Here is a 23,197-nt window from a genome sequence, read left to right as displayed (position 1 = left end):
ATGAATATTCATGATGGTGCTTAGGCCCTATAATAGGGCAAACCTCCCCCTGGAGTTCACATTTAAGCTTCGAGCTGCTTTTCATCATTGTTAGCTTTCCATCATTTGACCCTTCAACTCATTGAGGAATCCAGACCATCAGATTTTTTTGGCATTCTAGAGACAGGGTTGGTCCTTTGTCTTTTACCACCAGGCCCTCAAGGAAGGGTGTAGGTATGTAAACTGAAGAGCTTATAGAAATGATAGCACAGATATCCCCAATACCATATTACTTTTATTTGTTCATGTGGCTTGGAACTTTTCTGGCTTTTTCACTGATTTTAATAAAAGTCTCTAAGCCTTTACTTTGTCCTCAATGTGAGTGTCCTTGTCATACACCCCACGGCTCCCGACAGCATATTGAACTCCTCAGTTTTAGTTCTGTGCAGCCTGATTCTGGGACAAATACCTTATTACCTTCTGATAAATTGGCAATCCATACAAATATTATTAACATTTAAAAGGGTCAGGCAACATAAGGGAGAAAGTCTTAATGATGCATGGAAAGCTGAGGTGCAAAGACTTGCTCAGGAGTATGAGCAGCCATCAGGGGATCCACTGAAAAGTGCAAACCACCTGGACAATGCTGTCAGGGATGCTTTTGTTCTTACTTTGACTTGTGGCCTGAAAGTATGTACCTACAGGAGTGATTTTAGTATTTGATTTTAATTCACTTAACAACATCTAAACAGGGTCCTCAACTTGTGTAAATGAAGCTGGCAGATAATGTTTCAATGTAATTAAATTAAATGATCATAAAGAATACAGTGATCTCCCCATAAAATTTAGACGCAGTAGCCAAAGTATGAATTGTGCATTTGCACTAGTGTAAAAAGCCTAAATGTTTATTTTCTTGTCCTTTTCTGAGGTGATTACTCATTGTATTCTAAACTATTGTTGCACTTCTGACTTCGTAAGTCCTGAAACCACACTCCTCTCAGTACTTCTGTTATATCTTTTACTTATTAAACTCTGGATAATGCCTACCATTCTTATTCTGCCAAGGGAGATGTATCTGCTTCTCAGTTACCTCATAACAAAAAATGTAATAACTACAATCAGCAGCAGCATTTTATGATTTCACATATTAAAGAAGCGATTCTGCAGCTTTTACCACCTTTGGCAGAATTACAAGAAGATGCTGTTACTAAGATAGGGATGAATAGACATACACAAAATCATAATTTGGGTTTTTAAGGGGCATGTCAAGATATGAAACACAGCTTATGTTATTATCACATTCCAGTCAGCTAACTCATAAAGAATTTCTACTAGCTTTTCAGGATGTAGAATGCTGTGGAACATCTCACTGAATGAAGAGCCTGACTTAATTCATTTGAACAATCATAAACAAAATGAAGGAGGGATGGATTGGGTTACTTTACAATATTACTTTTCAACTATCACTTGAGGGTCCACATATTTCATTATTATATTGTACCTATATAATCTCACTGAGTCTATTCCATAAGTAACACTGTTAGTGCTATCAATAAATCACATACTGCAAACATAGAAGACATCAACTAACCATGATCAGTTCTGCCCAGGAAAAATATAAACATAATAACTAGACTTCCTCTTTCAGGAGAGAACTAGAACTATGTAAACCTTTGGTTTGGAAATCACCAAATCATGCTAAATGTGTTTGGTTTCAAACAGAGGAATGTAGCTAGCCAGGTTAAACATAAGTTTTTTTTTGATCTTCAAAAATTTTGATAAAAATGGAAGCAAAGTTTTCTGCTGAATTAGGAGTGACATTTAGAATGTGATTTTCATAATATTGTTTTAATTCTGTTATGAAACGCGGTAGATGTCACCTAAGTCTTTTTTTGTCCTTGAATGGTTGATTTTGCTCCCGTTTGATTGAGATGGGCAGTTATGTCACTTGTGCTCAATTTCCCACAAAAAGAGGCTATGTTAAATTGACATCTGTAATTTCAATATCAAAAGGTATGAAAAAATACCATCTCTGTGTCAGCAGTGAGGTAGGGACAAGCTTATAGCTTCAGTTTTATTTTTGGCAAAAAATCTAGCATGAACCCCTTAAAATTCCTTACAAGATCATTGGGGATATAAAAGCTAAGGATAAAATAATAAAGTTAAGCACCTAAATCCATATTTGTGCACATGAATTATTGGTGTGACGTTTAGAGATGCCAAATGACGTTTAGAGACGCCAAATGATACCTGCCTAACACCTTTCCTTGCCATGCACACAAGTATTTTGTCCAGTCCTTCATGATTTTGACTAGTGCAACCTCTTTCTCTCTTACTTTGACAAAACATAATATTGCCCATTATATCTATTCAAAACACCGCTGTAAAGATAGTTTCCTGGCTCATCACTTTGATCATGTCACCCCTCTCTTCACATCCCTCCACTAGCTCCCCCTACTCCATAATATCAAACACAAGCTACATCCAAGGCCTGTTATGGGCTATCCCCATGCCTTATCTCTCATTTCATCTATACTATCAAGATAGGTTTCAGAGTAGCAGCCGTGTTAGTCTGTATCCGTAAAAAGAAAAGGAGTACTTGTGGCACCTTAGAAACTAACACATTTATTAGAGCATAAGCTTTCGTGAGCTACAGCTCACGAAAGCTTATGCTCTAATAAATGTGTTAGTTTCTAAGGTGCCACAAGTACGATCAAGATATCAACTCACCCAACTCTGTTCTGCATTCATCACCCCTGAGTTAAATTTTCAGACCTTTGAGCTTTCTTCCATACTGCTCCTCATGCTTACAAAAATGTCCACAACATTTAGGCAGTTGGTGTGCGTTTTCATGGTGACCAGTTTTGTCTCACTGTTACCTTCTGCTCTCCTGTCTGTTTTGTCCACTTGTTGTCTCTTGTCTTGTATGAAAATTGTCAGCTTTTCAGGGAAGGGGCCATCACTTTGTTCTGTGTTTGCACAAAATCTAGCACAACAGAACCCTATTCCATGATTGGAGTTTATAGGCAGTACCACAGTATATGTGCAATATGTCTGCAAATCCCTGTGAAGTCAATGCCAGTTAAGTTAGTTGGGCACGTCTGAAAAAAAAAAAAATCAGGCAACTTGGTCCAGAGCCTCAATATGGGGTTATGTGCCTAAGTTTCAAGATTTTGGCACAAATTATTGGTAGGCCTCGACCCATGCAACCAATACAAGCTTCCAATTTTATTATTTCTGCATGGATATAATGGTTTTCATCTATATCTATTAAATGGTGAAAAGAGCCAAGAACAGCAGAAACTGAGGTGGCTGCTCATGCAAGAAGACTTCAAAGGATTATTGAGAAAGAGATAGCATTTTGAGACAATGTTGAAAGATAGTCCAACGGGACTGGTAAAACAGAGATCATTGAGCTTCAGCATTGATGTCTCGTTCCAAAACAGGCAACTAAATTTCTGATAGCTACAAAAATGTCAGATAGCTGCATCTGTCAAAGTTCATGTTAATCTGAAAGCCATGATAGGAACAAAGGATACATCCGGAGTCAACAGTGAATTGATGTGGTTCTGTGGTGCAGAAAGATATTAGTGGTGCTGATTTTGGCCATGATAATAGCAGTGTCACATAGGACCAGAATCTTTCTGGCTTTTATGCAGTATTGAGCCAAAAGAAACAAGATAAGGAAAGACTTCTGGGTGTGTTAGAGGTAAAATTATGCCAACCAGTCTGACTTTCACATGGGAGTTTTCGCAACTCAAAATGAAACTCCCATGAAGACACACTTAAAACCCCAAATCATAAACAATGGTGTTAACGCACCTCAAAAAAAACCAAAATCCTCCATGCTTCTCACATCACTAATATCTATTTAGATAAGAGGGGAGGAATAAAAAATTGCAAAGAGATTTAAGAGCACAGGTCCTATTGACTTTCAGTGGGACTTGTGCTCCTAGATCCTGTCAATCCTGTCAATTTCCCTGAGAGCTTCAAAACAAAGATTTTTTAAAATACAGCAAAGAAATAATGCAGAAGAAAATAAAACCACTAGTAAGAGATGTCTGTCTTACAAAGGTTTAAGATGTCTATTGAAAGCATTTTCTTTGTGCTATCATCTAAATGTGTTCCTTTCTTTGCTATAAGTAATACAGATGTAAGCCACTGACCCTCATATGTGCATTTTTGTGCTCAAAGCAGAGGAAGAAGTAACAAGATTCCCTTTGTCTTCAGAGCAGCATAGTTGTAGCTGCAATTCTGGGAGGAAATTGATCATCAGTTACAGGGACAGAGTTGTAAAGGCTCATGCATATATGTGGTTAAATTTAAACAAGAGTTGAGATTATGACATTGGGTCTTTTTTTGATCAAGAAGACACAGAGTGGGACAAATAGTTCAGTCAGCAACCTCAGCTGACCAAATCATCATTTTCTATGTTCCGTTTTGGGCAGACGCCTGTTGATATTTGTGTTTTGTCATCAGCACTTCAAAATGTAATATCACTACATTGTACCACATTCTACAGAAACATCTTATTAGGATGAAAGAATGATTTTGTTCTGAAAATTTTTTGGAGAAGTGCAGATCCTCCATGTCACCTGTTCAAATGCAGCCAAAAGTTGGTAGTAATCAAACTTGTTACAAATACAATGTTGTGGTCTCAGTCCAGTCCCTAGTGGACAAATGACTACATCACAATAGCTATTTTACCTTCTCAACTAGCGCTATTTTGAAATCTTGTTGGTAATCTTAACACAGAGATCGAAGGGAATGAAGACTGAACCCGTCTCATCTCTGCATATTACCCCAGCAGATCAGGTTTGAGACACATGAGGTAGGAAAATTCAAGGAAGCTTGTACTACCAGTGCCTGTGCTGCACCTCTTCAGTTAACAGAATCAAGAAGTCTTCAGTCTCTAAGACCATCCATACAACAACTTCTTCAATGATCATTAAGTATATAATAAAAACCTTACATAAAAAAAAATCACAACCTCTCTGACACAGTGACCTCTGTGTGATACGCCTCCTGTAGTTATGTACTTCATTTTATTACAATATAATACAGAAATATTCTCCTGGTAATCAGGAACGAAACGTTTACTGTTTATTATTATTTATAAATAGGTTTCTAATGATCAGAGATGGCAAAGCGTGGCATGTGAAAGATACAAACCAAATCAAGCCAGAAAGGAATTTGACAGGTGTCACAACTAGAGTACAGATTCACAACTCAAGTAAAATGCCTCCTTGATTTCTTCCTTCCCATACCTCCAAAATTTCCACCCTGATTAACCTGATGTAAGATCAGAGCTGCTGGTTATTTGAATCTCTGAACCCAGTAAAAAGTTCATTAGATAGTGTATAAGCATTAACGTTAGCTAGCAGGTTTTCCAAGCTAATATTTCAATTCCCTAGTTTTCCATCATATTTACTGATATCGGGAGACCAAAATACCGAAGAACTACCCATCCACATCCTAACTTACATTTATTACCTCATCTCGGCTTTTCCAATAAGACAGGGAACCATGTTAAATATCAACCATCACCAGTTGCCTGCTCATTTCCCTGTGACAAAAGTCCCTCTTTATCTGTAGAATGGTCTTATCCAGAAAGAATGTACTTATCAGTCACTGACAAGGAACATTGTCTCAGCAGTGCAAGTTCAGAAAAATCACAGTGAGCAGTGGAGTAAGACTAGTATTTTAGACCCTCTGTCTCATCTATCTCCTTTGGAGTCATCCATCTATAGCAGTGGTGGGCAGCCGGCAGGCCCATCACGGTAATCCGCTGGTGGGCCGCCAGACAGTTTATTTACATTTGCACAGCTGCCCGCAGCTCCCAGTGGCTGTCGTTTGTCGTTCCCAGCCAATGGGCGCTGCAGGAAGCCATGGCCAGCATGTCCCTGCAGCCTGCGCTGCTCCCATTGGACGGGAATGCCGAACTGCGGCTACTGGGAGCTGCGGGTGGCCGTGAAAATGTAAACAAACTGTCTGGCGGCCCTCCAGCCAATTACCCTAATGGGCTGCAGGTTGTCCACCATTGATCTGTAGCCATGCATTTCTACATAGGGCTGTGTATGTCTGTTAATACTGCAATCTTGTGTTCCCCTCCACCCATTTCACAAGCCATAACAGGTCTGGTAGTTCCATAATGGTGCTGGGCTATGAACTGAGTGCATTGATCAACAGTCAGCTGGTCCTTGCCTTGTATGGATCACCGGAGATTAATACAAACCAGTTTATTCAGCATTTAGGCAGGTTGACCTGCAGTCATGCAAGCTGCTTTCTTTCACAGGGAAGGTTAGCAGATATTTTAATGCAATTTGTAACATTGTAAAATTCCATAGCCTTTTCAAACACGGGAGCGGGAGTCTGTGCTCCAAAGGATGCTGCCTTAAACTGAAAAAGTGTGAGGTGCTTAAATCTCATTAGTAGCCAACCTTTATTCTACAATTTGCATACAGTTATAAAAGTGAAATTTCTATAGATCTACTTCTCTGAGGGTACAAAGTCCAAATTAAAATCAAAAGACGAGTGAGTTTGGGTGTCTTGATTTTTGGGTGCTCAATTTGAGCCGCCTTATGGAGGCCTGATTTTCAGAGGTGGCTGCTCAGCACTCTGAGAAATCAGGCTGCTTTAAAGAGTCTCAGATTCGGCATCCAAAGTCAGTAGTCACTTCTAAAATTTAGACCAGCATTCTCTTAATCAGAGGGATTTTACAATGAATTATTTGGTGAATTTTGTAGTCCTTACTATTTTGTGTTTTCAGTGGGAGTTCAGACTGAGTGATGAGTGTAGAATTTAGCCCATTTTTTAATCTCTCACCTTCAAGAATCTCATTTTAAAATGAATGATTTGTTATCATACAACACACTAATATCATCATAATGAAAAGTTATTACACTTTATTATTTGAAAATAATTCAGATTGCTTTGGAAGTGTCTCAGACGAGTCCACTGGGAAGTTTGAAACCTTTGGACAGGTTTAAATTAATAGTGGATATGTTGGCTGGATGCAATCCAGCCGGACCATTAACAGGGAAACAGATGCTGCTGTCAACAGAGAGTCTGAGTTAGAGTTAGGGATTTCAGCATTTCTATTCTTTAAAGCCTTTTGTCTGTTTTCCTTTTTCAAGTTACAGCGACTGCTCTTGATCCAGTCTCAAAACCAAGCTTGATACCACTTCCCTGGCCTCAAGCATAAAAGATTACTAGTCGAATTGTATCTCTACTCTGGAATGCAGCATTTTTTTTTAATATGCGGATGTAAACTGACCCCAAAAAGATCAAACAGACTTCATAATGAAGATTTTTTTTCTGTGGCAAAAAGGGTAACTGAAAAAGTTTGTTATTATTAAGCTTTTAATTAAATGTTATTATAAAATGGCCTGTAAATGTCCCCCAGTTAGTTGCTTTCATGGAGATGCTTAACATATGTATCGTTAGCATCTTCAAGAAAGCAACTAACTGTTGCACATTGCATATATTGCACTATATATATTGCTTTTTAAATAAGACTCCAAATTTTTAAAGTTATCAGTAATAATTTTAAATGTGAACCAGTGGTCATGAATATTATGGTTTCATTAGCCTGTGTATACCAAAAAAGTTTCACAGACAAATTAAATTCAGACAACAAGCTTTGGAAAAGTACCACAACTTTTCCCAGCAGCCTGTCTAATCAAAATCTCATCCTTTCCACAAAGCAAAATTTGCAGCATTGGATCAGACTTGTTATTCTGTAAGCTCCTTACCTAGAACTGTGCAAGTCTGAAGATGCCCATGCATGCACCAATCTTACCATATGCAGGTATAACTCAATGCCTACCTGCTTTAGTGATTGTTAAGTGCAAATGGTTTGCCAAAGGTATCAAATTACAGTAAGAAACTATTGAATCTATGACTGCTTATTTAGTTTTGGGATAGAAGCTTTAAACCATACATATATATAAGCTTTTTGGTTCCACTTTGTTAACTATTACTGTATAGTTTTTTCTACCATAAATTGGTTGCATGACTGCCTGATTGTCATTATCAGTTACTAACAGTAACTCAAGCAAAAAAGCAAATATAAGATGGAGAAGACGTTCACTGAGTGATCCCATCTGAAACAAACTCCGATCTGAGCCTCCCTAGACACAATGGTGCCAATCCCATATACCGGAGTAGCTTCTGAGTACACCCATTGAAGTGAGCAGGATTATCTACATGAGAAGAGTATCTGACTTGTGTTAAGTGTTTGTAAAATATGCATCCTAGCTCAAATCTCAGATATTGTAATAATATCCAGAACACATACAGCAAATCCAGCCACTAGATAGGGGCCTCTGTTAATTTCTGTTCACTGTAGCATCTGGCCACCAGCTAATAGACACAGCAATCTTTACGTTCAGCCTGCAGCCTCCCAGAAAACAGAAGTTCACAAAAAGTTTAAAAGTAATGCCAGTCTGGTAACCCTGCCTTGGAGGGGACTCAGCTTCCATACCCACACTCTCTCGTCTCCCAGCTGGAAGTGCTGTGGAGGAAGCAGTTCAGTGTCAGCCTCCTATGAGTGGGGGCAGACGGGGGGCTCCACACACTGCCCCTGCAGCTCCCATTGCCTGGTAATTGTGGCCAATGGGAGCTGCAGGGGCAGTGCCTGTGGATGGGGCAGCACACAGAGCCTCCTGGCTGCACCTCTGCTTAGGAGCTGGAGAAGAGACATGCCAGTGCTTCTGGGAACTGTTTGAAGTAAATGCCACCCAGAGCCTGCACCCCTGACCACCATGCCCCAGCCCTGATCCCCCTTTCACCCTCCAAACCCCTCGGTCCCAGCCCAGAGCACCCTCCTGCACCCCAAAACCCTCATCCCCAGCCCCACCCCAGAACCCACACCCACAGCTGAAGCCTTCACCACATTCCCAACTGCAACCTACAATTTCATGAGCATTCATGGCCTGCCATAAAATGTCAATATGGAGATGTGGCACTCGGGTCAAAAAGTTTGCCCACCCCTGAAATATATTAATATTATCATTTATTAATTGTTAAGTGCTGAGAGTGTTCTAAGTACAGCTGGGCACATTTTTTTTCAGGCAAATATTTGTTGTTTTTTCTTTTTTTGGTTTTGTTTTGTTTTGTTGATGAACAAAAGATGTTTGGATTGTTTTAGCACTATTAGAAAAACTGATCTGATGGTTTCAGTTGGGGAAAAGTTTCAGGGCCAGGAAACTGTGTGGATCAGGGAGAAAGTAGCTCTGCATTCACATCTCCTATCCCACAGGTGAATGCCTTAGTCACTAGGCTACAGAGCTGTTGCACTTGCTCTCTCTCCCTCTCTGTCAGAATTACTATTTCAATATTAATACAAAGTACAGATTGAGTACAAGCTCTCCCTGAATAACCTATAGCCCGCTGGTAAAAGCACTTACCTAGAAAGGAAAATGATCTGAGTCCAAGTTCCTGCCTCAGAGTGGGGAGTCATGGATCACCCATGGATCACCATGAAACATGGATCACCCATACCTCAGGCAAATACCCTAACCCATGAGCTAAATATTATAATCCGATAAAACATCTACAGGCAGTCATGAATTTCTAATTTCCTAACAAATTTCAAACATTTCCCCTGGTTGTTTGGTTTGCTGGCCAAACAGAAAACAAAGAAACAATTACTCACCTAGCTCTACAGCAGTGGTTCCCAAACTTGTTCCGCCGCTTGTGCAGGGAAAGCCCTTGGTGGGCCACGCCGGTTGGTTTACCTGCCAAGTCCGCAGGTTCGGCCAATCTTGGCTCCCAGTGGACATGGTTCGCTGCTCTAAGCCAATGGGAACAGCTGGAAGTCCCTTGACCTGCACTGCTTCCAGCAGCTCCCATTGGCCTGGAGCAGTGAACCGCAACCACTGGGAGCCGCAATCGGCCGAACCTGCGGACTCAGCAAGTAAACCAACCAGCGCGGCCCAGCAGGGGCTTTCCCTGCACAAGTGGCAGAACAAGTTTGGGAACCACTGCTCTATAGTATAATGTACTTAAATAGCAACCTCATTCAAGTTTGGCTCAGTTCTTTTGTGCATCACAGAAGTTGAAATCATGTTCCTAGGATGATTTCACCACAGCTTCTGAATTTATGACTTTAGTTGATTTATACCTACAGTCTCTATGTTGAATTACCTTTGTCTCCTCCCACCCCACTTCCATTGAATTGAAGGGAAACAGTAATACCATTTACTTTTAATGCAGTAGTGCCTAAAAGTTCCAGTAAGGATCACAAATCCATTGTGCTAGCCATGAAACAAAACTACAGGAAGACATAGGACTTGTGCTGGAAGAGCTCACTGTCCAAGACCCTGATTATCCAATGAGCTGAGCGCTAGCCCTAATAAGCGAGAGTTATTAGAATTTTTGCTTTCTTTTTTAACAGTGATCCGAAATCAAGGATTCTGAAAATCTCTGACTTAAAGTAAGATGACTAGCCTTAGTACATAGTTGTCAGTATGCTAAATAAGTGTCTCCATTTCTTCCACAAATTGCAAGAGAAGGTCATAACTCCCTAAATGGACGTGTTCTTTCATCAATTTAAAATTATATTGTCCTTTCAGTCATAAGAAGGAAAATATCTTTTTTTTAATCTACAGCTCATATAACTATGTTCTTTTCCACCATGTCAAAGCTAATTCCCCACTCTGGCACTTCAAGTGCAGAAGGTGGGGCTCCGCAAGGGTTCTAAAAATTAATACTGGCTTCTATGAAACTCCCACGGTAACAGGTTTTTTTCTGACCTTGGATGGGTAGATGCTGCCAGCACCCAAGTGCAAAAACCCCTTTGAGAACCCAAGAAGGCGCACTTGGGAATTCCTTCCTGTGGGGTACTGAAAAGGCTTGAGGGTAGTGGGATGAGAAGGCATCTGGGGTTCGTCTGGCTGTGCGGAGGGCTCTTCCTTGTGAGGTGGGGCCTTGGCCTGACTCTGATTGTGGGGTGTCGACTCAGGTTGCCCCTTCTGGTATCCACACCAACTGTTACTAGCTTTCTTCTTCTCCACCACATCCACCCATTTGGCTCCGATCTCCCCCGCCTCGATTACAGTTTTGGGCTTTCCATCTAGGATGTACTTTTCTATTTCCTCAGGAACACCTTCTAGGAACTGCTCCATTTGCATTAGGAGAGATAGATCTTCCAGAGACTTAACATTTGCTCCTGATATCCAGGCCTCCCAATTTTTTTCACAATGTGGTCGACGTGCTGGGAAAATGCCATACCTGGGTTCCACCTTAGGGCTCTGAACCACTGGCAGGCATGCTCGGGTGTTAGCCCCATCCTAATTCTAGCCTTTTGTTGAAAAAGTTTGTACTTGTTCATTTGTTCTTTAGGCATTTCAGCTGCCACCTCTGCTAAGAGTCCACTGAGTTGTGGCCTCAGCTCCACCATATACTGGTTGGGAGGGATGCTGTACCTAAGGCAGGCCCTTTCAAAATCTTCTAAGAAGGCCTCTGGATCATTGCCTACCTTGTATGTGGGGATTTTTTTGGAATAGGGAGTGGTACCTGGAGAAGGACTGTTAGGGTTACCTGGTTGACCCAGCTCAGCCTTTTCCAACTCCAAGCACTTCAGCTCCACCTCCAAGCATTTTGTCTCTCTCCTCTTCTCCTCTGCTTCCAAGTGCTTTGCCGCTGCTTCCGCCTCCAAGTGCTTCTCCTCTGCTTCCAGGCACTTCATGTTTAGGAAGAAATTCCTTTCTTCTGCAGTTAGAACTCGGCCCGGCATCCCTCCATCTTGGCCCTGGGATCTCAGGTTAGTGAGGGCTGACCCTTTCCTTCTGGGAAAGTCCCAGTTCCCCATCCCCTCCCTGCATTTCTGTCATGGAGCTGGATGGTTGGATAGCTGGTGGTGTGCTGCTTTGGGAAGACTGGTTACTCTATTTTTTCAGTGCCCGACTGCAACCTCATGCACAGTGCAGCCCTAGTCTAGACTAGCTATTTTGTTGCCACGAAGCTAGAGAAAAAAAATAAACTGCATGTTGGACTCCCTGGCTTGGCAAACTGAAACCCTTGCATGCATGTTCCCCCTCAGGCAGCAAAGAAAAGAAAAGAAAAAAGGGAAAAAACAACAACCTCCCTGGCTTTGCAGGCTGCCAAAAGGCAAAATGTGTCCTTTTAAAATCCTGAGTTCTGTGCTTCTGGTTCAAAATGATCCCACCGCTCTGCCACCATGTCAAGGCTGATTCCCCACTCTGGCACTTCAAGTGCAGAAGGCGGGGGCCCTCAAGGATTCTAAAAATTAATACTGGCCACTCCAGGCTTCTATTAAACTCCCAAGATTACAGATTTTTTCTGACCTTGGATGGATAAATGCTGCCAGCACCCAAGTGCAAAAACCCCTTTTAGAACCAGGAAAGCGCACTTGGGAATTCCTTCCTGTGGGGTACCCTCAAGCTGTTTCACCTCCCCTCCAGGGAAGAGCTGAGAAAGAAAAAGAAAATCAGCTGTTGCCACCAGCTAATTATGCAACATATGCACAAACTTCTTAGGACACAAAAATCCAATCCTGTTCTTAAACAAAGGAAAGTTTTATTAAAAACAAAAAGAAAGAAAATACATTTGGAACTTAGGTTTTTTGCTAGATTTAAAAAAAAACCACACAATTAAAAGGATTAAGCATCAAGTTAGCTCCCTTGAGCTCCAGCTTAAAGGTTACAAGCAAAACAAAAGCATCTGGGATTAGCACAGAGGATTCCACAAGCCATAAAGTAATGAGAGATAAACCTTGTGAAGGTTTCTTCCCCACTCTGAACTCTAGGGTACATATGTGGAGACATGCATGAAAGACCCCCTAAGCTTATTCTTACCAACTTAGGTTAAAACTTCCCCAAGGAACAAACTTTGCCTTGTCCTTGAACAGTATGCTGCCACCACCAAGCAATTTAAACAAAGAACAGGGAAAGAGCCCACTTGGAGACGTCTTCCCCAAAAATATCCCCCCAAGCCCTACACCCCCTTTCCTGGGAAAGGCTTGATAATAATATCCTCACCAATTTGCATAGGTGAACACAGACCCAAACCCTTGGATCTTAAGGGCAATGAAAAATCAATCAGGTTCTTAAAAGAAGAATTTTAATTAAAGAAAAGATAAAAGAATCACCTCTGTAAAATCAGGATGGTAAATACCTTACAGGGAATCCAATTCAAAACATAGAGAATCCCTCTAGGCAAAACCTTAAGTTACAAAAAGACACAAAAACAGGAATATACATTCCATTCAGCACAACCTATTTTACCAGCCATTAAACAAAGGGAAATCTAATGCATTTCTAGCTAGATTACTTACTAATTTAACAGAGTTTCTGAGACTGCATTTCTGATCTGTTCCCGGCAAAAGCATCACACACAGAGACAGACCCTTTATTCCCCACCATCCCAATCTGAAAGTATCTTGTCTCCTCATTTGTCATTTTGGTCAGGTGCCAGTGAGGTTATCTTAGCTTCTTAACCCTTTACAGGTGAAAGGGTTTTGCCTCTGGCCAGGAGGGATTTTATAGCATGGTATACAGAAAGATGGTTACCCTTACCTTTATTTTTATGACAAACCTAATTGCATCTTCCTAGACATTTCCTGATCTACTTACATATCTGGGGTTTCAAGTTAGTAGTTTCTTGGTATGAGCTAGTGATTTTTGATACCTGGCCCAAAGCTTTACAGCATAGTTCCAGCCCTGTCTCTGCAATCTGGGAGAACAACACAGACAATCAAAGGGGAATTCGTCCCCCCCCCATTTTAAAAAGTTCTAGACTTCCCATTGGCCCTTTTGGTCAGGGGCCCACTCTCTTCTTTTTACCTATGCAGGGAGACTTGTAGACCCTTTACAGGTAAAGCAAGTAGAGAACAACTACCAAGAAGGATTTATAGCTAACTGGCTGGCTGGGTGTCCAGAAAAGGGAGCTACCCCACTACCCCTTTCATTTATCACACACCTACTTTTTCTAAGTGTTTGCAGCTTTTATAATTATGAGTAAAACCACTTACCATAATCTCCACAATGTTTGTTTTGGCATCTAAATCTCAGGAATGGTTGTACATTCCAAATCTCCTTCTAGAGCAGTGGTTCCCAAACTTGATTCGTGGCTTGTTCAGGGTAAGCCCCCGCTGAGCCGTGAGATGCTTTGTTTACCTGAGCATCCACAGGTACGTCCACTCCCAGCTCCCAGTGGCCGTGGTTCGCCGTTCCTGGCTAATGGGAGCTGGAGGAAATGGTGCCTAAATATAAATGGAGCCTTAGCATGAAGAGAGATCGCCAGATAGCTTGCCTAATTGATGCCTAGGGAACCTAGACATACTGGGTGAAATCCATTAAAGTTAGTGGGAATTTTGCCAATGACTTGAATAGGATCGGGATTTTACACACTGTGTGCTAAAGTTAAGAGACCAGTTCTGTCACTCTTACTCATATTTAGTAGTACATACTCCATCTTTATTCCCCTTCATGTTTTTAGGACTACATGCAGAGTGAAGACTTAAATGTGAGTAAAGGTTGGGGGGGGGAATATCAAGCAATAAGAGAGTAATGTGAGCTGCATGCAATAGGATAAATTTTTTCATATACTAAGTTTTATAAGATGAGAAATTCTATTATAACACTGTATAGGAAGCAAAACACTTTTGTGAACAGGGTCAAACCGTGATACCTTTTCTTATGATGGGTATTTTACTTCATAAGTAGTCTTACTCTTTTACATCTCAAAAGATTTCCCTAATGGGTCAATTAAATCTGTGGGAATTCTTGTATCTTAAAGTATTAGGGAATGAATGTCTGCGTATCATAATCTGGCCCCACAGCTAAATTCAATCCTTGTGTAAACAGACACAACATTGATTTCAGTAGGACTTGTGCCCATTCATTTAAGAGCTGAGTTTGGCTCAGTGACTCATGAAAAGCAAGATTGCCCAGAACCCAGCAGTTTCCACTCTTTAAAGTTTGTCCTATTTTTTTAAAGAAAGAAGTGTCAAGGCCTGCATGCAAATTGAGTGACTATGTGTGCAAATACTCAATTGATGCATCTCCCAGTTATTTCCTGAAGCGATTACATGTGCAAATACCAAGGCAACTGTGCAAATATATATGTGGACACTTGTGTAGATAGCAAGCCTCCTTTTAAAAAAGTGTTCATAAGGTTACAGGAAATAATGTTTGCAACAGTTGAAGCTGGCTTTGTGGGTAGGTTATATAGTTGGAAGCCTTAAACATTCCACTTTATCCTGTATGTGGTTTCCTGCTCTTCAGTGTTAATTCCTTGGAAAAGTAGTATTTTCCTGTGATAAAGGCACTCTCTTCTCATGGGTGAGATAAAAATCTCAAGGCTCTAGAATTGTACATTCCTCTCTTTAATGTGAATGAGGATCATATCATATGGAAATAACTGTGTATGATGCTAAAAGAAGACCAGTTCATGTTATGAAATACAGTTTTATTCAAAAATGGCAAATGACAAAGGGACTGCAGAGAGTGGCTGGAAGGATTTTCCTTTATGGACCAAATCCAGCACCAAATACAGTAAATCAACCACTCACATTTGACCTCAGACTGGAATCTAGATCATTAATATTTAACTAAAAACAACTTTAAAGAAATCAAGACTATTTTTACCTATGTAAATAAAATATAACCCCCTTGAAGCTAATGCCACTATGTCATAAATATAAAGGGAAGGGTAAACCCCTTTGAAATCCCTCCTGGCCAGGGGAAAGCTCCTCTCACCTGTAAAGGGTTAAGAAGCTAAAGGTAACCTCGCTGGCACCTGACCAAAATGACCAATGAGGAGACAAGATACTTTCAAAAGCTGGGAGGAGGGAGAGAAACAAAGGGTCTGTGTCTGTCTGTATGCTGGTTTCTGCCAGGGATAGACCAGGAATGGAGCCTTAGAACTTTTAGTAAGTAATCTAGCTAGGTATGTGTTAGATTATGATTTCTTTAAATGGCTGAGAAAAGAATTGTGCTGAATAGAATAACTATTTCTGTCTGTGTATCTTTTTTGTAACTTAAGGTTTTGCCTAGAGGGGTTCTCTATGTTTTTGAATCTAATTACCCTGTAAGATATCTACCATCCTGATTTTACAGGGGGGATTTCTTTATTTCTATTTACTTCTATTTTTTATTAAAAGTCTTCTTGTAAAACACTGAATGCTTTTTCATTGTTCTCAGATCCAAGGGTTTGGGTCTGTGGTCACCTATGCAAATTGGTGAGGCTTTTTATCCAACATTTCCCAGGAAAGGGGGGGTGCAAGTGTTGGGAGGATTGTTCATTGTTCTTAAGATCCAAGGGTCTGGGTCTGTAGTCACCTAGGCAAATTGGTGAGGCTTTTTACCAAACCTTGTCCAGGAAGTGGGGTGCAAGGTTTTGGGAAGTATTTTGGGGGGAAGGACGCGTCCAAACAGCTCTTCCCCAGTAACCAGTATTAGTTTGGTGGTGGTAGCGGCCAGTCCAAGGATAACGGGGGTAATATTTTGTACCTTGGGGAAGTTTTGACCTAAGCTGGTAAAGATAAGCTTAGGAGGTTTTTCATGCAGGTCCCCACATCTGTACCCTAGAGTTCAGAGTGGGGGAGGAACCTTGACACACTATCAAAACATTCTTGGAATTTCTAATTGACTAGTATCAGAGGGGTAGCTGTGTTAGTCTGGATCTGTAAAAGCGGCAAAGAGTCCCGTGGCACATTATAGACTAACAGATGTATTGGAGCATAAGCTTTCGTGGATGAACACCCACTTCGTCGGATCACCCACAAAAGCTTATGCTCAATACTCTGCTAGTCTATAAAGTGCCACAGGACTCTTTGCTGCTTTTAATTGACTAGTGATGTTTTGCCTTCCCCTGTAGCATGGGGCCTGGGTCACTTGCAGGTTTAAACTAGTGTAAATGGTGGACTCTCTGTAACTTGATGTCTTCAAATCATGATTTGGGGACTTCAGTAACTCAGCCAGTGGTAAAGGTTCAATTACAGGAGTTGGTAGGTGAAGTTCTGAGCCCTCCAATGTGCAGAAGATCAGATTAGATTATCATGATTGTCCCTTCTGTTCTTAAAGTCTATGAGACTAAATAGTCTAGAGAAAAAAAATATCTAACTCAAAAAGTGCTCTATCCAACATGGGGCCAATCCTATATTAGACCTTATCTTTGAGTGATAAAGAGGAACTGAACACAGAACTAAAAATAAATGGTAATTTAGGTACAAGTGACCATAACTTTGTGCTTTAAAAGGCCAGATTTCACAAAGCTGAAAACAATTGTGAATCAAATAATCTAGGAGGAAGAATTTAATCATGTGAAAAATTCAAAATTGTTTAAGAACACTTAACTTGATGCAAAAATGGCCACAATTGAGAAAGAAGGCCATATTAGTGGGGGGGAAAAATCAACCAGGTTTAAAGGGGAAATGAAGGCAGGTGTGTATGTGTGTGTATATATATATATATATATATATATATATATACACACATACATACACACACACACACACCACATGGAAGTTGATAATAATGAATATAAATCAGAAGTTACGAATTATAGAACATTGATAAGGGACACAAGCAGAAAGGGCACTCTGGGTAGCATAGTTAAGGATGATAAGGTTTTTTTGTTTGTTTGTTTGGTTTTTTTTACATTATATTAGGAACCAAAAAGTTCTAAAAAGAATCCTGACAGTGGTATTGATCCATTACTAAATGGAAATGGTAGAATTATCAAGAATAATGCAGAAAAGGCAGAAGTATATAATAAATGTTTCTGTTCTACATTAAGGGAAACAAAAACAAGATGAAGTAGTCATATCATATGACAACACTCTTTCTATTCCACTAGTATCTCAGAAGGATGTTAAACAGCAGCTCCTAAAGTTAAACATTTTTAAATCTGCAGGTCCAGTTAACTTGCATCCAACAGTTTTAAAAGAGCTGTCTCAAGAGTTCACTAGACAATTAATGTTGATTTTCAATAAATCTTGGTATACCGGGAAGTACCAGAAGAAAGCTAATGCTGTGCCAATATTTAGAAAGTATAAATGGGATGAGTAGGTAATTATAAGTCTGTCAGTTTGACATTGGTCCTGGGCAAGGTTGTCGAGCTGCTGATTTTGGACTCAGCTAATGAAGTCTTAAAGGAGGATAATATAATTAACTCCAATCAACATGGGTTTATGGAAAATATATCCTGTAAAACTCTTTTTTTTTAGTTTGGTTGGTAAAGTAGTAGTGTTGATATAATGTACTTTGACTTAGTACTGTATGACATTTTTATTAAAAAACTACAAAGATATATATATAAAAAAAGCTAGGTAACTGGTAGCTCACAAAATGTAATTGTAAATAGGGAATCATCACTGAACTGATTTCTGGTGAGGTCCCACAGACATCAATTATTGGCTCTACACTGTTTAACTTCTTTATTAGAGACCTGGAAGAAATAAGACATAAAATCAGCACTGACACATCTATGAACAAAGAATGTGGACCACACATACATGATGGAGGACTCTTATCTTGAGAAGCAGTGACTCTGAAAAAGATTTGGAGGTCATTGTGGATAATCAGTCAAACATGAGCTCCCACTGTGAAGCTGTGGTCCCAAGGACTAATGCAATTCTTGGAAACATAACAGGGGAATCTCAAGTAGGAGTAAAGAAGTTATTTTACTATACTTGGCACTGGTGTGACTGCTGCTGGAGTACTGTATCCTGTTCTGGTGTCCACAATTTGAGAAAGACATTGATAAATTGGAGAAGGTTCAGAGAAAACTCATGAGAATGATTAAAGGTTTAAAAACCATGCCTTATAATGATACACTCATGAAGCTCAATGTATTTAGGTTAATAAAAGAAGGTTAAGTGGTGACCTTTTTACTGTCTAAGTATCTACATGAGGAAAAAATACATAATAATGGACTCTTCAATCTATCAGAGAAAGGTGCAACATGATCCAATGGCTGGAAGTTGAAGGTAGACAAATCCAGATGGGAAATAAGGCATACATTTTTAACAATGAGAGTAATTAACCATTGGATCAATTTACCAGGTTGGAGTCTCTATCATGGACAATTTCAAAATCAAGATTGGATATTTTTCTTAATAATATGCTTTAAGAATTATTTTGGGGCAGATCTATGGTCTGTGCTATTCAGGAGGTCAGACTAGCTGTTCACAGTGGTCTTTTCTGGCCTTGTAATCTATGAATTCATGGGAAACAGGCTAATTTTACAAAACTCCAAGTTCCTCACCAACATGACTGAGTGAAAACATCTATATTTTATGCATTTTCCAGGATTGTTTCAATTTTTAAAAAATAAGAAATAGTGTCCCATTAGGGATATAATCAGCTCATCCTTCTTTGTATTGTGTCTGTACACATTCCAGTGCTAAACTCATGAAGGAGGTTTTGCATGTAGCTGGGACTACATTGGCAAAATGCTTTAAAAACAATCATGCCTGTTTAAAATGAAGATGAAACAAAATGGACATTTTCAGGGGGAAGAAAGGAGGGATTTCCTTACTGTAGAGCCTACCACCTTGTCTCAGGTAATTAAGCCTCAAAATGCTGAGTATCTGCATAACAAGCTTTGGCATTTTTCATTAATTAATCCCTAACGATTCTAGATTCCACCAGAAACTCCCCCAGTGTGCCAGGAACACACAAATACATAACACTTATTGATGCAAAGGCCTGTGAATATTTTGTGGGCCCATATCATCTGGCCTATCTCAGTATTATATACTTTGAAGATTTCGTATGTTCAAGGGCTGGCTCAAACATATAAACAAACTTAAATATAATCTCAAGATATGCTTGTGTGCATTGCATCTGTCACAAATAGGCCTCCCAAATCCTAATCCCCAAACCAAATGCCCATCCTTCTTCTTAGTGTGTCCCAATACACTTCAGTGCATGCAGAACTCATGAAGAAGGTTTTGAATTTAGCCAGGGACTACACGGTCAAAATGCTTTAAAAACCAATGATGCCTGTTTAAAATGAATGGGGCACTATAGCCAGCCAATGTAAAAAGGATGCAGAGATGTCTATTATGTAATATTCAACCAATGAGCATTGGGTAGCTACATTAGAATCTGAAGAGAGAATTTGGCCAATTAAAATTCACATTTCTGCAGGGCAAACACGATCAAATGCAGCTTTTGTTTTTTTGATATGTAAATAAAATGGTGCTCCAAGAGCAGTGGTCTGGAAACCTGTGTAATGATGTGACTGTGGGCATGCATGTGAGCAGGAAATAGAAACAGGATGTCAATACCCCGGCCTCTACTTTGAAAACCACAAATGGAAAAACTAAAAGTAAAACAAGCTGCAAAATTGGTGATAAAAAAAGTTGACATGCAAACAGAAGTTATTTTTCACTATCTAAGGTGCTTTTAGAAACAAAGCAAACTAAAAAAAAAGAGGAAAACATGTTAAGGTTAACACTGTCCCTCGGAGCAAGAAGCGCCCTCAATCTAAAACATCTAAGCTTAGCCATCAAAACATAGTATTTCAAAAATTCTGCACAGAAAAATTATTTGTCAGTTTTTGCAAAACTGTCAGCCTGATGAAAGTGTTTTTTTGTTTTCCCCAAAAATAGTCAGACAGCATTATTCAAGTTGTTTAAGACACGAGTATTGTCCAAAGCTTAAACAGCATGAAAAGAATCTATTTTAAAAGTACAAGTCATCTGACTTACTAAATGAGTTTTCTCTCTGCACTGTGTACTCTGAGCAGCGGAGGAAAATTATGCAGACATACACTCAAAGAAAAGGTGCATTTGTGTACCTTTGTCTCCACCTCCCCTCCTTTAACCTCTTTGTGTACCACAAGTACATTACTACATGTCATATTCTCAGCTCCATGAATTTTGAAGGTCTTCCCAAAGTTGTTCCAATAATAATGATAATGAAGACCGATAGGTTGTGTCATGCTTGTGCCCCTGTACTTAAAGCACTCTTAGGTATGTGGTTTATCTTGTACATTGCAGGAGAGAGAGAAAGCAATAAGACTTAGTGCTTATTCTTATTCTTTAAAATAACGTGTCTCGTGAGCCAAGAAGTTTCTTGCTTCTTAGTTTTCTGATCCTTTGAATATTTCCTCGTCCAATTTATAGATCAGCAAGGTAGACAGGATGAATGGCCAAGATGAAGGACTATTTGTTTTGCCTCCATCTGAGAGAGCAATGCATCACTTTTCTATCACTATTATATCTTTTCTATTCAAGTCAATCTATTATATTTCTGAAGAAGACTGAATTGTTTCCACTTAAACGGTAAACACATATTATTAGTAGAATGGACAAAAGCTGATATATGCAGCCACGTACTCAGATACCACAGAATATGCTCCAAGGAGAAAGTCAACACACCTTAACAAATTTAAAACCACCTTCACCAAACAAGGGCACTCCATCAGAAAAGTAGATTTCATCATGGAATGGGACATCCAGATACACACTGAGAACCAGCTTCAATAGAGGCAGGAAAAAGAAAAAAAACACTGGACCACATACCCCTAGTTGTCATCTATCACTCCACACTAGAACCCATAGGGTGTATCATCAAACAATTAAACTCATACTTGATAGAGATCACATCCTAAAATATTTTATTCCTCAACCGCCTCTTCTGGCCTTCAACAACCCTCTCTCCCCCAGCTTCACCAAGCTCATCATCAGAAGCAAGCTCCTCACAGACAAAGACATATGAACTCAAAGTGGCACGGGACCCTGCCAGAAAAAAAAAAACAGATGAAAAACCTGCAGACATATTTCTTCTGCTATGATGATCAATACGTCCCACAACACACCTTTCAAGATCCAGTATATTGTGTACCTCATCCAGTCCATCAAATATCTCAACAACAACAATGTGGGTGAAACTAGACAATCTCTATGCTCTCAAATGAATTCACACAGAAAAATGACAATGACAATAAACACCCTATCACCAATGGGCAAACATTTTCCACAAAGTGAGCACTCCATATCAGACCTATCAGTCCTTCTCCTGAAAGGAAACCTGCAAGACACCTTCAAAAAATGAGCATGGACATTTAAATTCATAGCTTTGCTAGACACTAAAAAACAGTCTCAACAAAGACACTGGTTTTAGGGCTCATTGCAACAATTTGTAATCTACTAACCCGCCTCTGGCCTCTGACTGCAAAGGTGTTAATTGCACTCTTCATTTTCAGTGGTTTCTTGCTATATGTGTTAACCCCTTATGCCAGTGGTTCCCAAACTTGTTCCGCTGCTTGTGCAGGGAAAGCCCCTGGTGTACCGGGCTGGTTTGTTTACCTACTGTGTCCGCAGGTTCGGCCGATCATGGCTCCCAGTGGCCGCGGTTCGCTGTTCCAGGCCAATGGGAGCTGCTAGAAGCAGCGCGGGCTGAGGGACGTACTCGCTGCCGCTTCCAGCAGCTCCCATTGGCCTGGAACAGTGAACCACAGCCATTGGGAGCCGCGATCAGCTGAAACCTACGGACTTGGCAGGTAAGCAAACCGGCCCGGCCAGCCAGGGGCTTTCCCTGCACAAGCGGCGGAACAAGTTTGGGAACTACTGCCTTATGCTTTACAATCTATCCCATCTTGTATTTATCTGCTGCACTCCAGTTACATTTTTGAAACCTGAAGAAGAGCTCTGTGAAGTTTGAAAGCTTTTCTCTTCCACCAAAGAAGTTAGTCCAGTAAAAGATATTATCCCACCCACCTTGTCTCTCATTAAACAAAGGAAATGTTAACTATAGTTAGTGAATTGAACTGATTATTTTTGGTCACTATGCACTTCAAGATTTTAGAACCAGAAGATTTCATCCTTTCAACCCTGGAGTTTATTCAGAGATGGGAAGAGGAAAATAAGTGTTCCTGCTTGTTCAGCTCCCAGTGTTTTTGTTTGTTTTTTTTAATTTTCAATGAATTAGTCATTGAACTAAACTAGATCAATAAACTGAAATGAAGAAAATATTCTCTCTACACCTGAAGAAGAGTCTACAAATGCCAAAAATTTGTTTAGTGCTTCAAAAAACCCTGGTTCCAGTTGCTTACCCAGTGACTTCCACCTACAAAGTGGTTGCACTTTCCTTAAAGTTTGGTAGCAAACATGTACTTTTTAAAGTTAATTTAAATAATTTTAATAGCTAATAGTAAAATTAGGTCTTAACATAGGTTTGTTTAAAAAAACCCATATTTAATTTAAACAAAAAAATCTGATTGAAAATCAAAAATCTAT

Source organism: Lepidochelys kempii, chromosome 1, assembly GCF_965140265.1.
Source record: "Lepidochelys kempii isolate rLepKem1 chromosome 1, rLepKem1.hap2, whole genome shotgun sequence".
Lineage (NCBI taxonomy): Eukaryota > Metazoa > Chordata > Testudines > Cheloniidae > Lepidochelys > Lepidochelys kempii.
Note: the sequence above shows the minus strand (reverse complement) of the source record.